The 21,794-nt window shown below is 40.0% G+C and overlaps 1 protein-coding gene across 9 annotated transcripts in view; it reads right to left on the minus strand.

The window, feature by feature from the left end:
- The window catches only part of MEF2A (myocyte enhancer factor 2A), a 90,234-nt gene extending 68,651 nt beyond the window's left edge, over positions 1 to 21,583 (minus strand). For 2 of the 9 annotated variants that reach the window (XM_081171200.1, XM_081171199.1), the window contains exon 1: positions 21,112 to 21,304. The gene's annotated coding sequence lies outside the window, so the exon portion shown is untranslated. Of the gene's footprint in view, positions 1 to 8,453; positions 8,474 to 12,536; positions 12,607 to 21,111; positions 21,306 to 21,357 lie in introns of those variants that run through there. The other 7 variants (XM_081171202.1, XM_081171201.1, XM_081171197.1 and 4 more) reach the window with 6 other exon arrangements.
- Positions 21,584 to 21,794: the final 211 nt, after the last annotated feature.

Genomic DNA, 21,794 nt, shown 5'->3' on the forward strand with positions numbered 1-21,794 from the left:
AAGTGGGAGAGCAAGGAAAAATGATGTGGGGAAGATGCGCTACGTGGCATCTTGAAACAATAGGAAAGAACCAGTGTTCGAAACACCCATTGTTCTAGGAGCATTTTGCGACAGGAAATTTCATTAGTGCGAGTAGTTTCTGAGCTCTGGGTGCAGTACTGAGCCTATGATTTTTGATTAAAACTGCAGAGTGGAAAGAAAGGAGGACCTTTTTCTGCCTCCCCACTACCAGCTACTTTCTGAAGACTGGAGAAGAGACCCTCTTAGGAATATTAGGTGGGTGGGGAAAGGAAGGACTAGACCATGTGGAAAACAAACATAATATTTTAGCTGCAGTTCATTCATTTTCAGCTTAGTATTCTTGTGGTTAAAAAAAGTGTGCCTAGACATTCCATTGTTGCGCCCATAACCTAGGTTTAAGGTGCCATTCAGCTCCTAGCTTTCATACAGTGGTGCCTCGTGAGACGAAAAGAATCCGTTCTGTGAGTCTCTTCGTCTAGCGGTTTTTTCGTCTTGCGAAGCAAGCCCATTGACGGATTAGCGGATTAGCGCTATTAGCGCTATTAGCAGCTTTTAGCGGCTTATCGGCTTAGCAAATAAGCGGATAAGCGGCTTAGAAAAAGGGGGGGAGGGGGGGAACCCGCAGGAACTCGCAAGACATTTTCGTCTTGCGAAGCAAGCCCATAGGAGATTCATTTTGCGAAGCACCTCCAAAACAGAAAACTCTTTCGTCTAGCGAGTTTTCCGTCTTGCGAGGCATTCGTCTTGCGGGGCACCACTGTATGTCAGTTTCTAACACTGGAAAGAATGCAGTTCCATCTATTCCAGGTGAAGAGAATGGTGCAATGGGGCACAGCTGTTCAAAGGTGGTTGTTGCCTGGAAGGTCATGGAAAGGATTGGTCTTATCTACTCCTACTACATTCCCAAAACAGCCCACCAGGACTAGCTATGTATAGCTCTCATGAAAACAGCATTCAGGTTTACATTTTTTAAAGGATGAATCATGTGCTTATATTTCCTATAAGATGAACTCAGTTCATTTTGGTTCCCCTTTAAAGGTTGCCCCTTGGAATCATAGCTGTACCTGAGAGCTCCATTTATAATAGACTTTAAGATGATTTAGTCTTCAATTTTATAAGCATCTACCTTTAACCCGAATGAACATCTATTTTTTTCTGAGTAAGCATGCACAAGATTGGGCTACCTAAATGGTTTTAAGCAGTAAAATTACTCAAATCTGAAGACTTGCGACTGAAGGTTTTTATTGAGTTAAGAGTCTCAAAATGTCATTTGCTGCCTAAATGTGCAAAATACTTTATAAATCACCACAAACAGGGCTTTAACCTTTCATAAGGCAAGCAGAGACAATAATCTCAGGTGGTGGGTGTGGAGGAACAGTGAACTGGCACACATACACACACTGGGACCCACTGCTCATTTGTCTCATTGTCTGCTCAACAATGCCTGCCAGCCAGCCAAATTCTTTGCTGCACCCTCCCCATTCTCCCTGCCTCACTCTAGGAAAGGCAAAGGCGCTAAATAACTATAAAAATTAAGGCCATTTCTAGCCACCATAGTAGGAGCAGAAGCATTCTCCCAGGATCCTGCTGCCCCTTCTGAGTGAAGCAGGAAGAAGAGGAAGACAGAGAGTCAGTGCTGATGCTACAAATGCAGCAGCAAAAGGACAAAGCAAGCAAGCAGGCAGAGAGGCAGAGAAGTGGAGTGGGGGCAGCAGCAATAATTCCAGCAGTACCATCTCTTGCACCAGCCTTGACCACAAGATATGCAGATCAATCATCCCCTCCCCGCCCCCAATGTTAGAGTGAGGGAACTGAACTCAATATAAAGCATGTACACAGTAACAAAGCATACAATGCTTGTAATAGATGATCATTTGTGTGCTGAAAAAGGCATTATGTGCTTGAACTTATTCTTCTGCCACAGAGCAGTAACCCAAGGAAGTCTTCAGTTAACCATAGTTTCCTAGTTAAGTCTTAACAGGGAACACTGGTTATCAGACTCTGAACAAGTCTGGATCTTTAATCATGGTTTGAAGTTCGCTTCAGGTCATAGCTTGCTCCAAATCTGATAACCAGGATCTCCTGGTCCTGACATAATAGACATCTATGGTTAACTGAACATTTCTGGAGTCAGCTGCAGCTTACCAAAGAGAGAAAGGGCTGCATGTATGGGCACTGGACTACACCAGACTGTGCAGTGCACAAGCAGACAGCTTCTTTAACCTTTCCAATGAGCTTGTTTTCCAATTGTAGATGTTAAACAGCTTATTGAGTTATTAAAAATAAAAAGTCCTGTCCAATACTTCACGTTTCAATTGTACCACCACGTTCAAGTTCAATGAAGGATTAAGACTATGTATGAACAGTATATTATTCAAATTATATGAAATTCAATCAGAATATTATTTTACTTTCCAAAGCATGCATTGCAAGCTGTTGTAACAATCAGTTTGATTTCTACATTAGAATATGAAGCACAGATTATCCATTCACTAACACGATTATCACACATTTGAGCTTTAAAAATACTGTCAAAGCGGATTCATTTAATCTATTGACACTTAATCAAGTAGCACAGTTTTTACACTGCAGTGGCTGACTTACAGTCCAATCCTATATACATCTATAAAGTAGCCCCACTAAGTTCATTGTAGCTTATACCTTGGGCAAAGGGTACAGACCAGGGACATCCAACTCCCAAGAGACTGTGATCTACTCACAGAATAAAAACCTGGAAGTGATCTACAAATTGTGGGGGGGCAGGTCAAAACTGTCCAAGTTGATGAGCTATTTTTACGGAGGCAAGTCTAAATTCTTGACCTTTTTTAGGGGTGCAGGTCAGATCGCCAGAGGAAACTCCATCTTCCATTCTTGAAATCGTGTGCGGATAAAGGAAAAAGGGAGCGGGCAGGGCCAAATGCTCCCCCCCCCCAGGACATAAATGAGCCCGCAATCATCCACGATCGACTTTTAACAATTGGGGGTTGACCTGTCAATCGCGGTCAACCTGCTGGACATTCCTGGTATAGACCATTTACTAGTTTCCTTCATCCAACTTATACACTCACCTCAGTCTCATCTCAGAGTAGGCTGAAAACTAATCAAGATCAGGAATCATATCCATATGCTTTTAAAGTGACATGGGTGTCTGCTACACACAATCATGGAGAATCCCAATAGGGCACTCCTTCCCCCCACTCCATCTCCCAGCCTATGCCCAGAAACAATGGGATCTTAGGGGATAGAAGGTCCATTCAAACCTTCCAGATCCCCACTCTGCACAACACAAAAATACTTTTACACCTTTCACAAGAAGCACTAATTAGGTGCTTAAAATGAAGTTTTATAATGGATGTTCCCAGAAATTGAGTTTTATAGTTGCACATTTACATGCCATTATTGGTACCATACAGCTTAACGCACATTAATTAAACTGTAAAAGATGATAATACATGCATTTTCCAACATCATGATTTACGAGTAAACTCTACCAACAGATCAATGCAGAGATATGCTATAGGTCAGAGGTCTTTGCGAATCTGACTCAGAAAAGGAAATCACTGCCAAGGGATCCAAGGCTGGCAGTACATCCCCTACGCTTTCGCTATCTGCTTGCTTGAAGAGCTATAGCAGCTGAAGCAATGACCATTTATGATTGGCTGGGAACAGCTGATATTACAGTCACAGCAGTCTACTATTTCAACTTGCATCAGCAATAAACAAGGGTTAGGGGACAGCGTTATTCACTGTTTTTAAAAATGATTTTCTGTCTAACTCTGTGCATTCGTGGAAAATGCACTGCTGTAAGTCATCTACTTTGAAATAGTTGTCAGTTAAATTGTTGTTGTGCTTTTTGCTAAATAGAGGTGGCTAAAATTATTATTATTATTATTATTATTATTATTATTATTATTATTATTATTATTATTATTAACTTTTATTTTTATCCCATCCTCCCCGGCCAAGATTTTAGCAAATCTTTCCTGTCTATCAGTTAATTACTTATCATGTAGTTCTGCAGCTTAGAATTTTTCCGTTTCTAAAAAGGCACTATTTCACAAAAGTACTAACCAAATGAATGAATACAGCACCAATAAGTGACTTTTTCTGATGTGCTTAGCCTTCTTCTCACATTTTATATTCAATCAAGTACCAAAAGAGCAGGATCATGGCTAGTGACCAAACACAAACAAAAAAGGTGCCCCCAGGTGTCTTAGCCTTCTGAGGCCCAGGGGAAGTGTACCTGGCTGCCCCGCCCCTGCCTGGTTTTGAGAATGGTTTCAACTGTGGAAAGACTGCATTAAAAAAAATGTATGTATGTAAGGTTTTATTCTTAAAATGTAAACTATGTTAACAGAAACGTGTGCTGTTGAATTGTCATGTCTTAAAATATTGTATTTACAAGTGTTCTAATAAAAATAATTTCTAAATAAAGTTCAGACAAGTCAGGAACGTGCATGCACACATATTATTATGTTTATTATTTATTAAATTTGTATATTGCCTGATACCTGTAGATCTCAGGGCAGCTCACAATATATAATCACAATATAAAAAAAACAAAATACATAATCAAAACAGGAACAAAGACAACCAAATAATCTCCACTTCCACAACGTATTTTAAAAGGGCATCAGATCTCAATCAGCCAAAGGCCTGGTTAAAGAGGAATGTTTTTGCCTGGTGCCTAAAGATGTATAAAGAAGTTGCCAGCCAAACCTCCCTGGGGAGAGCATTCCACAAACAGGGAGCCACTGCAGAAAAGGCCCTTTCTCATGTTGCCATAAACAGTGCACATTAGATTATTATGGCCTTCCCAGAGGGCCCAGGTACTACAAGTCAAAGCAATAGGATCCAGGAGCTATTGCCCTGTACGTATATCACTACAGTTGCCCTTGAAGCCCAAACACATGATTATGTTCTCCTGCTTTAAGTTCTCCCAATTAACACTGTTCAATTTAATGAATATTTATTGTTCCGCCAACTAAATATCAGGGATATTTACTTTCTCCCTCACTGAAACAGTAATTTTCTCAGTAGCTACCAGCCCTTGCTTGTAGTATATTTTGGATCAGTCTTCAAGCAAGTGGTCTTGCTTAGCAGCCTGGTCCAGAGAACCAAAACAGAGATGCCTCTCTTGTCTAAGCAAACATAAATATGCTATGCTTATTAACTACATGGATCACATGGTTTGGGATTATGCTTCTAGTCTGCGTAAAGGCTCTATTTAGTTACAACCCTTATGTTCTCATTGTAACAGCAACCAGTAATGTTTGCTCCAGTAATCTAAGCTTCAAAATAGAAATCCAATTTAAAACAAGTCCATTTTCTGGATAATGATTTAACTCAAGGCAATTTAAATATCATATTTCAAATACAGCCAATTGTGACATGATGCAATGCATTCTTTTTCCTATGTTGCTTCTGGGATTCCTTGTTCATCCTAAGAACTATTACCACAGTTCCTCTTCCCCAAAGCAGAAGAAAATTAAGGTTAGCTGTTAGGCATGTTTCCATCAGAAAAGAATGTACTGGAGTCTTATAAACGTTGTTGATTCTTTAAAAAGAGAGAGAGAGAGGTTGCACTTTCTCCAGCACCCTGGTTAAAGAAAGAGTTTTGATTAAAGCAACATCAGCCCTATTTCCCAAACACCTCCAATTCTACAATGCTGTTCTTTTTACTCCTTTGTCACCATACTGGACAAAGCATTTTATTATATTTTATATTTTATATTTTTAGGAGCTACAGCCTTCTCAACCTGCAAATTCCAAGGTAACATAAGACAAAGAGGCTGAATCGCTCCCTAGAGTCCACTGTGCTTCAGCAATTACCAGGTCATACCTAAAAGGAAGCTTCGCTTGACAAGAAAGCATGGCTCATGACATCACCTTACTGTTGTTGCATAGCCCAAAATTTAGAAAACGTATCTCATTCCTCTTGGCTATTAAGAAAATGTTACAAAGAGTGGCGGATTTTAGAGCCATCAAGGTACAGTATCAACAGGAGTCTTGCTCTGACAACCACAGTTAATTTTCCCTTAGAATATGATAGTCCAGTCCTTTAGAGTTACTCCTTGCTGTACCATAGTTCCCAGAAGTCTCTACGGGGGGGGGGGCAGGAAGCAGAGAGCTAGCTGTGTTAAGAAAGATACAAATTAGAACTGTTACAGAAAGAAAGACAGTAACAGTTCACTGCCTAAAGTGATTTCATAATTAGACAAGTTTAAGTAACATGCAACAAATAATTTCCAAAATTATTACACGCCCACAAAAGATGGATTACGGAAGAAGCAAAGCAAAACAAAGCAGTGTATTTTTTTATACCGCACAAATTATGAAGTTAGATTTTTGTACTTAATGCCTTTTTAAGATTAAGAACTGCTATTAAAAATTATTACTTATTTACTAAAAAAAAGTTTTAAGAAATTACTAGTAAACTAAGTCATTTTGAAGTACATGTTTAGAAAGTCTGCAGGGTCGATTTCATGTCAACTTTCACTGGAGTACCTCAAGAAATTTATTTATTCTCCTGAAAGAGCAAAAAATTCAAACAGGAATTGACAGCTTGAAGCCAGCTGACAACATGTGGCAAGTAATACTCTCTAAGATGCAGGTGCAGTTCCAATTGCAAGTGTTTATAAAGCTCTAAGCAAAAACAGGACACATCAGCTCCCTCTCACAAACAATAGTGTGTAGTACGGCAGTTAGCGTCAAGGTACCTTATTTGAAAGTTACTCAAGTATCCTATTAAGCACATTCCATAATTCACATATTCAGAACTGATATGGACAATATTGCTCTGTAATTCACATATTCAAAACTGATATGGACAATATTGCTATGTTCAATTCTGGCAGCATAACATACTATCAAGTCAAGGACCAGTATTAAGGATCTGCTGTGCTAGGCTGACCCCTAGGTCAGTCTGACATAACAGGCAGTGTGTTAGCAGTGCAGGCATGCAAGACAAAATAAATGTTAAGAACAATATTTTGGACAGTCACAAGTCAAATTTATTAACTCTTAAGTTATTCATTCCAGACTTGTAACCATAACCAACTTGAAAGGCTCTTAAGAATTTTGAATCTTTGCCTGAAACCAAGAGCTCTGATAACCTTGGAAAACACACTTTGGTCTACTGTAGGACTGGGCCATGGATTGACTAAGTCCCGGGGGCCCAATCTGTGGACGGTCCGGGAATCAGCGTGTTTTTTACATGAGTAGAATGTATCCTTTTATTTAAAATGCATCTCTGGGTTATTTGTGGAACATAAGAATTCGTTATTTCTTTCTTTCTTTTTCAAAATATAGTCCGGCCCCCCACAAGGTCTGAGGGACAATGGACCCGCCCCCTTCTGAAAAGGTTTGCTGACTCCTGGGCTGGGCAATATATCAATATATTATACAAAACTGGTTTGAAGTCCGTATTGTGGTAACAGTTTCATAATATTTGACATGGTGATCTATCGTGAATCACAATGTGTGCATGTACTATGTAACAAACAAATGTGGGGAAAGCTGGCCATCGCTTCGCTCATTATTCCTGCCACCCCTATTGCTTTGTACTATAAAATAGCAGTTGTAAAAGGGTAAAGGTATGTTTCAGTTTTAGAACCCTAAGTAGTAGCATTTGCCAGGACATTACCTCGTTTGCCTTTACATAGTTCTATCCTTAAATCAGACGTTGTGATATATTGGTATATCATTAGTCTACTGCTCAACGGATTGATCTTGTGACAGCCCTCTCATGATATCTATTGATTTTATTTGTGGGATTGGTCCATGTTATTCCCATTGCATCCTGTGTCCTGTCTCAACTAGGAAAGATGGAAATGTGTGAATATCATCCCATGTGCACCTTAAACATTCAAGAGGCTGCCTCACTCTCAGCTTCCTTTTCCTGTCCCACGTTCCTTTATTTTCCCACAGTTCAGGTGTCTGATAGTAGTACTGACCCCATTACAACTTAATGTCAGGCACATTTTTGTAAATTCATTGTGAAAAATTTAAGATTTTGCAATGCTTATGTATGTTTCAGCTATCATATATGCTTCAGCAATCATCCATTTTAAAGATATGGTAAGAAACATTTCTTTTGTTTTCACTATAGCCACAAAATAGATCCATTCTGAAAACCTTAACACACTATTATAAAAACGGCAGTGCATTGAACTGAACATTGAAGCTGAAATTCCAAATGCAACATTAATACACACCCTTCACAACCAGTTGCCAAGAAAAAATACAATAGGAATTTAAAGCTTTGGAAAGATGTGAAGCATTCTATCCTTATTTCAAATACGGAAAAAAAACACATCTTCCAAGACAGAACTTTTAATCCATGCAGCCATGAAAGTGGGCCAAAAGTACTTAATCCCATTTAGCTTAGAAACACCCTCACACATGGCTAGAAATATTACTTTAATACATACATATTCACATTCTGAAAAGCTGCTGCTTCCTCCCATTTTCATTTTCTGCCTCCTGTACCTATAAGAGCAATTTTTATTTTTATTTTTCATGCAGCTATTTTTGTGCAAGAGCACTTCTACACAAAATAGCTGTCTAAAAAGTACTGTGTAAAAATAATAATACCATAAATATGCCTTCAACAACAGCAGGTGAAAAAGGGTGGGCTGCATCCTTCCTTTGGACTGATAGAAACAACATGGGAGTCGGGGTGAGGTAATAGATTGCATCCAGCAAAACGTCACCACCCTTCTAAAGCCTACCCACAGAATGTGCTTCAGTGCACTCAGTCATGTAATGTGTGATTTTATATTGGATTTTCTTCCCCTATTGGATTATTCAGAGACTGGGAATATCCAGATTTGGGGGGGGGGGGGTTACGGACTGCTACTTGGATGAAGAGGACATCATGTGGATTCTACACACACACACACAGAGAGAGAGAGAGAGAGAGAGAGAGAGAGAGAGAGAGAGAGAGAGAGATGAAATCCACATTATCTCCAGCATGGATGAGTCCTAAGTAAAGTAAACAGAGAATTGTTACCCCTTCAACTCTACAGTAGAACAATGCCATATGAACTTTTGACATGCACAGTTGACCTGTGAAGATCTCTGCCACTAAGAGTAGCACTGGTTGTACAATTTGGGGTTTTTTTAAGTGAGACCAACAGATGGACAGTTCTCAAAAATGCAGACAACTCAGTTTATCTACTTTAATGCTTTGGATTATCACCAATATTTTAGTACAGGTGTAAATGGCAGAGAGAAGTGCAATACAGTGCTAAACTAGTGGGATTTCTTTATAGAACGACTGCACATACCTGTATGGCACATCATTGGCCGGAAAAAAGGAAGGAGTGGGAACAATCACTCTCTTAAAACAAAGACTTCCTAACCTGACCAGGGAGGCAATTCGTACCCCTCATAAGCAGCTGCTACATTAACAAGGACCTAAGCCTACAATTTAGTCCTGTTATAGCAACTCTCTTCAGTTTATAGTATGAAATAATTATTAAGAAGTGTGACCACTATGAGCTAGTGTCAGTCAGTCACCAGTACTCCATATATTGAAAATTACAACTGTTTTAACCTCTAAAGAAGATTCCTAAACTGTGGTCCATGAGTATCTGTGAAGAATGGTGGGAGCAGCAGCAGCTCCATCATTCTAGGAAACTGGTGGTCCATTTGGAAGGTTAGTGGGACACACTAGAAGTGATGGGGCAGGAGAAACTTGAACAGAGTGGAAAGGATTGGAAATCAGAAAGACGGAGCATGAGGCAAATCCATATCAATGTTTTTCTGTGTATTTATTGATTTAACCACTATTGTATTTTTATGTTCTCATTATAATTGCTAACAATTCGATTGCTAGAATAAACAAAGGCAGTAACAGGAAACAGTCTAGAACCTGGCAGAATAATCCCATTAGGACATACTTTTGCTTCTGGATTTCATTAAGTAGTTTATACCCATGTACAAAATGATACTACGAAGTTGAAATATTTTAGTATTTCAGATAAAAAGGGTCACTCAATATTGTCATTGGCCTTTTCTGCGTATTGGAACAGCATCACCATTTCCTCTTCCTTACTGCATGCAAAATCTAAAAAACATATATTATTTCTCATTTTCCTCTTCCAAATGAAGCCTACTTGATTGCTGTTTCTGTATATATATTTGTGTACAATACCATTTGCTATTCTTGATAATGTATCAGTAAAAATCTTATACTAGAGGTTTAAGTGATAAATTGGCATGAGATAACTCATAAGTATTTCCCCTCTTTAGGAATTGTCACAATAGTAGTATCTAGTCATGTTTCAGGTATAATGTACTGTTCCTCAATAGTTCACTGATTTCAATGGCTAGTTTGACTAATATAGAGGAAAAGATTTTGTAATAACTTGCTGTGAAGCCATCTGGATCTAGCATTTGATTTCTTTTGGCATTAAGCAGGGCATGTGCATGTATGTGTGAAAATCTGTTCATGGAAAAACTTGGACATCTTCAAACAGCTTATTAGCAAACAACTTATATGGTGGCAATACATTGATGGCATCTTTATGGTTTAGACCAATGGTAAAAAGGGCCTTAAGACAATTAAAAAACCCTACATCAATTCTATACACCTAACTATCAACTTAACCTTCAGTAGCAACACTGAAAATCCAGACATCCCTTACTTTGGATGTCCTTCTCATCATTAAGAACAACAAAATAATCACTAAACTCTGAAAAAAACCCAGTAATGTCAAAAAATACCTATACCAGGAACAATGCTAAGCAAAACCTTTTTTTTTAATTGTCTACAGCTTGGCTCTCAGAATCAAGCACACTTGTAACAACAAACAACAATATCTAAGAAGGATCAGCGAACACCTTCTGCCTAGAGGATATTCTCTTCTTGTAATTGATTTCTTTCTTGTAATTGTAATTGCAGCATCCACTAGGCCTTCATCCTGTCTAGAAAAAACCTCCTCCATCAAAGTAGGTGTCAATAAACAATGAACAACACGTCCTATTTGTGGTAGCTGGGAGACGCTAGATGGAAATCTATCACCTGGCGATCAGAGAACGCTACCCATTGTTGGCAAACTCTGAATGTTTTGCTGAAGCTGTCAACAAGCCTCCTATTAAAGCAATTCACCAGCCTCCAAGTCTTCACAAACTATTACTGAGAGCTCTACTTCTGCCACCTATCAGTAATTCTAAATTTTGTCCTTGTAATTCCAATTCCTGTAAAACCTGTGGAGCTGGACAGGATAACACAGAAGGGAATTTTACATACTCCTCCTTAAACGGTAGGAGTGAGATAGATTATTTATTATGTAATCACAAATGTGCCCCTTAACTAAGAATTTTGCAGTGGGAGACCAACTGGAGAGTGATCATCGGTCTTTGTGACAGGTTTTTAGGATATGATGAGAGGCAGCAAAGGAAGTACAGTCTGAAGTGGGATCTCAATATCCAGTTAAAAGTAGAGGAAGCTCTACTTAGTGAACAGATTAGTAAAAATAGACTACTGTAGGGGTTGGCAACCTAAGGCTCATGGGCCACAAGCAGCCCATGGGGGTCATTTAACTGGCCCATGAGCCACCCCTGAACCAAGCTGCTTGCTTGGCAAGTCCCCATGCACTGCGCTAAACTGGCACAGCACAGTGACTCGCTTCCACGTCACCGTAAATCGCGTCTGCGCCTGCGCAAAGGCTGCAAAACACATCTGCGCATGCGCATATGCCGGAAATCACGTCTGCGCAGATGCAGACGCCAGAAATCGTGGGAGTGGGCGCAATCCGGCCTACAGAGGGATCTCTGCTGGAGTGAACCGGCCCAGGTGAGGTAAACCTTACCGACCCCTGGACTACTGGGAACAGAGAACTATGATCAGCCCATCTATTTTAATATTGTGCAACATGCAGGTATTATTTATTCAAACAACTTGCCTTACAAGTCAAGCCATCATCCTATGTGATGGTTTGATGCAAACTGTACACAGGCAAGACATGATCTTTGCATACTGAGCAGGCAAGTTTGCTAAACCAGAGCTACTCCTTGGTTTCTGCTGCTAAGGTTACTCTTCAGTTGACATATGGGGTGGAAATCTGGGGCATTTTGGGACCTATTCATTTCTACGGAAGTACCCAATAGATTTATTTGTACATAACTGGTCTCCTACCAGGAACGCCCACAGCTCCCCTGTGGGAAGAAGCTGGAGTAATGCCAATTTTATATTTCATTTTCGGGGCAATTTTCTCTTATTTTTTAAAAATCAGATAAACAATAAATGAACTGGTTAAAATTGCGTATAATAGAGCAGTCTCAGTCATCCTCCACAAATACCTGGACAGCTAATAGTAAAAGAATGAGGACACATGGACTAGGCCCGGCGCCTTTTTCACTGCTGAAATCCAACTTAGCCATTACAATATTAAAGTGTGGCTCCAATACCTGTTTACAGAACGGAACATGAATGCCATTACTTTATCCAGATTTTATGATACTTTCCCCACCTTAAACTCACGCCGCAGGGAAGAGAAAATACTTGCCTGAAGTAAATCCACATTTTCTCTGCAAAGTACTTTCAGGCCCACATTTTCAGACTATGAAGCCAATTGCCTGGAAGGGAGATTTAAGAAAATCCCCAGAGATCAGTGTTTTTGCGTATGCAGTAGCCCCTGGATAGAGGATGCCACACACTATATGTATACTGTAAACTGTATAAAATAACTAAGCAAAGATAGAGAAAACTTTAGTGGTGGCTGATGCCCTCAGTGGTATGGATAAGATTTAATATGGGTTTTCCAGTACAGATAGGTCTGTAATGTTTAATACAGCTAAATTCACAGTGAAGGCTACCCAACTTAGACAAGGTCATGTGGCCTCCCTTGGGAACTAATATTTTTCTTTTTAAGTATGTCTTATTTATTGTATAGGTCAAGAATTTACTGTTATGCTTAATTATTATGAACCGCCGACCTTCTGATCGGCAAGTCCTAGGCTCTGTAGTTTAACCCACAGCGCCACCCGCGTTACCAAATACAAAAACCAGGATGTCATATTCAGTATGCAGGTATAACTACAACTGACCTTTGCAAACACTTTACAAACCACAAATGTGCAATTTTATTCAATTAAGTGGAACAACCAATTGATAAAATATTTTAGTTCTGAGAACCATATTCTGTCTGATGTATCAATAACTACAACAGAGTTATCAACTGAACGTACAATGTTAGCAAAAAAGAGAAACTTCTGGTTGTGCGCAATGGACACAGTATTACCACACTGTTTCAACCTGGACGATAGTACCAACATCACTTAGCTTCAGCAAATGAAGTCCCTCTGAACATTCCATCTTCAAAGCTCTGTAATTGCCACCTTGGCAACAGAACCCTCTCATTTTTATCAGAGCAGTTGACAAAGGCTGAAGCTGAAATGTTTTGCCACATCAATGAAATCTGTCTTGTTATTCATAAATATACATGCCTTCTAACATTTCTTTTTCTGAAAGTATTTCACGCCAACCTTCAATTGTTGCATCGTGGCATCTTAATTATTTTTAATGATTGTGGCTTCTTAATTTATGTTTTAATAATTAGACTACTTTCTCTTTGTTTGTTTTGTTTAACACAATGCCCCAACACCTTGCTATCCTAATTCCTCTAATGCTTCTCCCAATGTGCTGGAATACCATACCACAAAGAACAAGCAATCACATGGGTAAGGTCCATGCTAATAATCACTGCCCTACTATCCCAGCAGGGTGACAAAAGGGTAGAAAGATTCATGGAATTGGAGCACCAATATTGGAGGAGCCATTCACGGACACTTGCGAGCAGTACAGGAATCACAGCATAGGGAAGCAGCTTCCAACTCCCATGGGTACATGTGAATGAGGTCAAGGTCACCTTTGCTACTTGTTTCAAAGGTTGCAATAAAGACAACAGCTCTGGCAGCTTAGAGGAACAGAACACTCATAAATCTGAATCTATTTCATCCAAATGCATGAAGTAAACTGGAAAGAGGGTGGGTGTACAAATGAAGATTTGGGGGGGGGGGGCGACTGAGGGAGGATTGACTATCAAATATCCTTTTATTTTCAGTCAAAACTTCAGTTTTTGCACAAGTTTAGACTTCAACAGTGATGGTGCGACCACAGTTCAACCTACATCAGAAAATCAGAAGAATTCTAAGAGAAATTCCCTCATCTGTATCCTAAGAAGCCCCAGTGCTCTGAACATTTGTGACATGCCTTCCATTAATCTTCAAGCAATGTAACATGACCAAAAATGAAACAAATGAAATCAGGAGAACTAGGCTTTCAGCTGTCACATTCACCAGAATTGACAGCCACTATAGGCTGAATGTGACAAGTCATTGCCATTTCAATTGCTGATATCCAACCAAGAAAATCCAAACTTTCATTGTATCCTGTGAATATCCCTTGTGGCATCTATACCCACAAATATTTATTCAGAACATTCCTGCATAAAAATGTTCTTTATAAGTATCCACCAAAAATCATTACAAGGCTTTTGAACTCCAAATACAAATAGACAAAATCTAAGTGGCGGATTTACTGATCTTTAAGTGTAGCATGTTAAAAAAAGGAGCATTCGTTTTTTAAAAAGAACACAGAAGCAAGGGAAACAAAGCACATACTAACTTATTCAAGAATACTGTGGAAGAACTAATAATAATTTCAGTTCACTACATAGTGGGCGTAGGAATAAGACTTCCTTGATGAGGCATTTGTTTTCAACTGTTGCTATATTTTACTCATTCATTGGATAGTATGCCAGATACAGTTCTAAATTAGACAGTCGTCCACATGCAGTACATTTCAGGAAGGCTTATTTAAGAAAAACTCAGGAAGCTGTAATATCTTGTAACAAGCCAGTTACAGTATGAGAACTGAAGATGAGATGAGAAAGAAAAAGTGGGTCAAGAATAGAGTTGCTATGGCCAAGTTTTCAGATAAATCACAAGTGAATTATGGCACAGCCTACAGATATGAGACAATATACTATTAACCAAACAGCTGTTTGTTAGGCTTCAATTCAAGCTGTTTTTCCTGCAATGTACTAGTAAACCTATTTAAATAGTTATATTGTTTGATGCATTTTTCCTGAGCTAGTAGTTTGATGCACTTTCCCTGAACCAGTAAGGTGTAATTTTAATGTACAGTACTTACTTTACCTCACACAGTTCATTTCAAGAGCACAATAAGCACATGTGCACACCTTTAAAAAAAAAAAAAAAGAAGAAGGTTGAGCACACGAATGCAGTGATGTACATGACTAATTAGCTCCAGGCAATTTGCTCTTCAGCACGAGGTTGATCCCCAGAGCAGAGAGTTCTACCTCCTCTTTGATCCCACTAATCCCTGTACACTGGAAACTCCCACACTCATTTTCAAAGCCAAAAGGTCAGGCAGCAACACATATGATGTCACAGCACTTTGACAGTTGCAGAGGAACAAACTTCTTCCACATGGCAATGAATTCCAACAATTTGTTCAAGAGCACATTGTATCCATATGAACATTCATAAGTGACAACTGCTGCGGGGCTGGATCGAGCTGTTCTTTACCAGTATTTCCAGCAGATAAGGCCAGCAGATAAGTAAAGCATAGGACTCGTTTGCACTTAACGCTAAACCACGGAACATGCTGAAAGAAGCCCAAGCACTCCCCTCTTTTTTCCTGTATGATAAGGAGAACACCTACTACTGTAGTATTTCATTTCAGTTTCCAGAAATACTAGCCTGCTATGTATTGGGGTAGGCAACATGGTCCCTCCAGGTGTTGCTGGACTTTAATTTCTGCCATTGACCCATGCTGGCTGGAGCTGTTGGGAGTTGTAGCCTAATTGTATCTGGAGTTCACCATCCACACTGACTACCCTTGGTTTAAAACAAACACTAATCGATTTCTAAACAAGTCAAGTTCAAAGCATGGCAGTTGCAAACCAACTAGTTTGGCTTTGGTTCATACATAATGAAACCTGAGGATCTGCAGAAAGTGAGACTATAGAATTCCTCCCTCTGTAACCTTGGGCTCATTCCAGCTTGTGCACATAACACTGAAGTTTAGCACTATAGGCACGAGCTGGAACAAACCCAAGCATTAAGTGCAAACCAACTCATTCAACATGCATTAGTATTAAATCATATTCTGCTTAATAAATTTACATTCAAACATACAGAAAGTTGAGCATATCAGCATCTAGTCCCCTCATACATGCATTGTACAACTACATGTGCACATACTAGCCACCAAGTTATGACCTAGTGAATCAAAAGTGAATGTTCCAGAAACAGTATATATTTCTGTTAAAAGAAAACCTTTTGGCAAAGTAAATTCAAGACATTTGAATTGTTGGTATCAGTCAGCACATGAAAACATTTTTATTAATTATTATTATTATTTGTTGTTGAACTAGATGTGATTAACATATTGCTCCTAACGATTTGTTGAACAAAACGGAATCTCTTAAATGGAACAAGATTATTGCAGTGGCTTTTTTTTAAGTATGTGAGCTGCAAATATTGGAGGCTTGTGCAAGAAAAATTAATTTGAGCTTTTAAATCTCTAAGTTTAAATCCATGTTATGGCAAGTATCACAACTTTGGGCCACTTTGCTCCAGATGTGAGCCACACTACCTTCTAAATGGTTATCTGCACACTCATATGTGATCATAAAGCTAGGTAATCACAACATGCAGGGATTGGGTGAAAACTATGATTGAAGATAAGGATCTGATCAAAGTCTAAAGAAATCTTCCCATGTATTTTCTGTCTGAACTCCCATATCTTCAAGACTTAAAGAAAGTCTCTGAAGAAGAATTTAATCCTTCACAATGTGGAGGTTTTCAATCTTGTTCTGTAAATGCCCATACAGTACTAACAGAAATGAAAAGTATTCATTTCTGGGTATTTTACAGGGCCCTTCATATGTGAGATGTACAGATAGAATATCCAAAGCTACGGTATCATAAAACTATTTCTGAAATTAAAAGATAGACCCTGGAAATTCCATCCTTTACAGGTACAGTAAATAAGGGAAGTGTAAACTTGGCCATTTTCTTGAAACACTTAATTGGGCTTTACAAGCGCTGATAACCACTTTGGGGGGGCCCTTTTGAGGTCCAGGAGGCAGAATATATTTGTATACAAATAAATAAGAGTTAAAAAGTTTATGGCATTTCTTGCCAACCTCAATATTCAGCAAGTTTCAAATACCCTTGGATTTGTTTCACGCTTTCCTTCTACAGAGATAGCATTGCATACCTCACTAAAATAAAATAAAAAAGTTGAAAATAAATGTTTTGTAACAAATTAATTGTCGTCTATCAATGCGTAGTTTAGCATCTACCACAACCAGAAGAAAATATAGGCAATTGTTACATACTACTAAATATGCATGCCCTTCAGCTCAAGATGGCATTCTCTTGTTTCCTCAACTGTTGAGTAAGATGACAGTCTAACCAGACTGTGTATAATTTTGGCTAAGTAGGATACGGAAATGTGAATCAAATATGTTCAATAATGTGCACACTAGCCCTCAAACACAGAAATCTAGTGATGAACAGTACACATTCTACTACCAATTCATTCACAGATTCAAATGAAGGTGACAATGTGGCAATCATTTAATAAGACACATTGTTTCCTTTTGCAGTAAAGCATCAGTCTCTTTTCTCACAGCATTATTCTATACAGTCATACCTCATGTTACAGATGCTTCAGGTTACGTGTTTTCGGGTTGCAGAACGCGGGAAACCCGGAAGTACCGGAATGGGTTACTTCCGGGTTTTGCCGCTCGCGCATGCGCAAAAGCACTTAATCGCGCCAGCGCCTGTGCAGACGTGGCAATTCAGGAAGCGAACACTGCAGGTTGCAGATGTGTCTCTGTCACGGATTATGTCCGCAACCCGAGGTTCCACTGTATTTTGAAAGCTTACATAGGAGCAACAACCAATGTGACTCCTGAACAAACCCCATTCACTGAAAGATCTTAAGCTAAATTTTCATATTAAGTCTCTTACAGGCTGTTTAACAACAAATATGGCTGCTTCGAAAGAATGGTTCTATTGAAAGCAGTGTTAAATTTCATACCAGAATCTCATAGAATTATAGAATTGTAGAGTTGGAAGGGCCCCAAGGACTATCCTACCCCCTGAAAAGCAGGAAATTTTACAAAATTATATCAGTCATCTAAATTTGCTAAGACCTTATATACATACACCCCATAACATCTCACTACCTTGCATTTCCAGATGCTACCTCTCCCTTCTCTCCCCAAATAACTTCACCCAACACAGGAGATTCATTATGACAGCAGTGATTAGGTACTTGTGCATTGCTAACCCTTTCAGTGATTCCAGTGGACAATAACCCAAACTTCAGAGAAACGGTAAACTTTGCAGAATTGTTTGCAAAAATTGTTTCCTCCACTTCAACTGACATTATATTCAAGACACTTTAAGAAGCTTATTTAGACCATAATATTATGATTGATTGCATGATAATAATCCTATAGATTGTCATACCCTACAATCTATTAGCATTGTGATCCAGAGAAGATGCAATGCAATGGATGTATCTGAAGTAAATGAATAAACCCTTTTTTATTCTTTCCCCAAGGCTTTGGGAGGACAGGTGCTACTTGAAAAGAAAAAAGAATATTGTTGCAACTATGGAAAACTAAATTCTCCCTTTTAGTCCTAGAGTTTCAAGAGGAAAAAAATGTGCGAGGATAAACATCAGTGACAAGGCCTTGCAACTCACTCACACAGTTCTTTATAGTAAGCAACAAAGACAATCAGTCACACACTCAAAGGGAAGAATGTCTACCAACATGTCATTAGAACATTAACAAGGACAAAATACTCGCTTAACACTTTGATTCCCTTATCAACAGCAGGGTTCCTATGTAAACAGGAAAAGAGTGTTGGAAAAGTATAACTTTATAAGCTGAGCTAACCTCTAATGGGCTTCCTCAAATGGAAGTGCTGTTTTAGACGAGACAGAAAAAACTCAATTCCTTTGTAATCTTTATTTCTTCACTGGCAGTCAAAATAAAGCTTAAAAATATTATGCATTTTTGGCGTGCAATTTTTTTTACTGAAGTCTGCTAACAACACACAACACAACACCTTTCCAATATCAAATTATCTGGCAAACAACAGAAACTGTTTCAATGGACATCTTCCCTGCTGCCCCTTCCAAAACAGGTACATGTATTGATCTTACAGAGTATGGAGAAGCATTTCCAGCCAAAACCTGCCATTTATCAAGGAGGGTTCTCACAACTCTAAGCAAAACAAAAACAGAAGAAAACAAATGTATCCACTTCTCTACTCACCACAGACAAGACTGTCATCCCTTCCATTACGTTAGTTAGCTCTTAAAGGCCTGTCTGGACCCTAAACAAACACCAATCGCTTTCCCTAACCTGCTTCCCATATTCTCCACCCACCCATTAAGAATCCTGTGGCAGATTCATAAAATGAGGGTACAGTTTTACCTCAAAAATGAAACATCCCTAAATTCAATTCCCCTCATCTCCACATACCAACCCACCATTTCTTAAAAAGAGGGAAATGGAGAAAGCATAACTTCCAAAATCTCTTGCTCTCACACTCATCCACGTAAATGCATTACAGTACTCTTATTTACTCTTACTCTTATCAACCTCTCAGACCACAGCTAAGGGGAACAGTGGAAGAAAATGGGACAAAAAAAGATATCTCTAGGAGACAATGTGAGTGAATTAATAGTCTATGAGAGGGAACATGAATCTGTCAACCAGAAGCCTGCCTACATCCTTCCTTCCTTCCTCCCCCCCCCCCAATGTTTCTTGTGTACAAGTCTTAGTAGAAGGAGGGGGTAGATTCTCTTTTGCACACACTCATTCCCCTAAAGTCTCTCTTATTCCACAACTCCTCCCCCTTAAACAAATAATAACCAAGCATGCCTTTTTTGATGTCTTAATACACTGCGAGTCCGGATACAGACAGAAAAAGCAGAAAATAGATATGAAAAACATTTATTCCAATCCCCTGAAAATCAATGGGGAAAGGACCCAGAGATTTGGGAGGGGGAGAGAAGAGAGAAAGAAGAGGGGAGAAAGCAACACAATCTTTTAATGCAGGCACCACAAACCACTTCAGCTAATATCTTATCTTATTATGACCCAAACTTAGCTCTCCAAAAAGTGCCTCTTCCCAATCTTGAAACAGATGCATAACCACCACAAAGTATTATGTCTTATTGTGTGTACGTGTCTGGTGTTTATATATATATAATCATGTAATTTTTATTTGACTGTGGCATTAACTTAAGCATGTGTGTCTGTAAAAAAAATCCATATATACACGCATGTATATGTACACAGACAATACGTTCAGATATTTGTGTTTTATACACACACACACATTTTGCTTACAGCCATGATCAAATCAGAATATACAGAAACATTTCACACACAAGTGCATATACATACTAGGGTATATACACACACACAAATATAGCCAAACATGTGTATTTCTGCTTCCCAGACTATATGTGCGTGCATCTTTGCTACCTATTATTTTCATGCAAATACTACAAAAACTTTAATTTCCCCCTTTCACCACCTAGCCTCCTCTCACCCCAAATTGCAACTACTTGAGCTAGACGGGTATACGGAGACACACACACAAACACATGTGTGCATTTTTTTTTACTGCTCAGAGACTGTATGTGCATTTTAGCTACCAATTATCATCATTGTCATCACACAGATACTACAGAAACTTTTGATTTTCCTCACCTGCTCACCCCAAATTGCAACTGTTTGAGGTAGGAGCGGGGGGGGGGGGAGATGGTGGCAAAGGAGTTGGGGGGGAGAAGCAGAAAGAGGGAGGAACCTTCTCCCTCATTTTCTCTCATATTATGCCCCCCTGAAAACCCCAACCCCTTAACTCCATCACCTTCCTAACTTGGGGTAAGGACTTGAGGGGTAAAATATATCGCATCCCCCCACAACTCCTTGGCCACCTTTTCCTCCAACAGCCCCCCCTTTTGCCGCTCCCCCACCCCATAAATGAGCACCCGCGCCCACCCTCTTCGCTCACCCGTTTGCCTCTTTCCTTCCTCTCTCGCCGCCGCCGCCGCCGCCTTCTTCCTCCGCTGCTCCTGCCGCCGCCTCCCTAACTGACGCTCCTCCGGAGACACTGACACCGGCGCACGGATATCCACGGGGCGCTATTTTTAGGCAACACGGCCAAGGTGCTGCCGGAACTACTTCCACTCTCCCCCCCCCACCCCCGCCCACTCCCCTTCAAGCCTCTCTAGGCGGGCAATATACGGGCCACACACACCCTTCGCTCTCGTCTTCCTCCGCCGCTTGACACAGCCGCCGCCCCGCTTCCCGGGCCGGTTAAGTCAGCGACAGGACCCGCGGGTGCTCGAAAAGCCCGGCGCGCGTCCCTAGGCTCTCTTTGGGTCACTTCTTTTCCTCTCAGAGAGCCGCCGGCCGCGAGGACTATGTTTCGCTTAGCAGTAGGGGAGCGGTTCGGCCTCTTACGTTCTTCACACCGTCAGGACCCCGATGCCACGAGGTGATTGGGCGGAGGGCGGGAGAAAAGGCTGTCAAGGTCCAACCAATGGACGGGGGAAGCTGCCGGCCAATCAGCGAAATGTTAGTAGGCGGATACCTCTGCCTCTGTTTGACAGAGTGGCGGCTCCAATCAGGGCGCGATACACAGGATAACAAATGACCAATCGGAACTGGGAAGCGCCGTGGCGCTGTTCCGAG

Source organism: Podarcis bocagei (assembly GCF_964188305.1).
Source record: "Podarcis bocagei genome assembly, chromosome: 14".
Taxonomy (NCBI): Eukaryota; Metazoa; Chordata; class Lepidosauria; order Squamata; family Lacertidae; genus Podarcis; species Podarcis bocagei.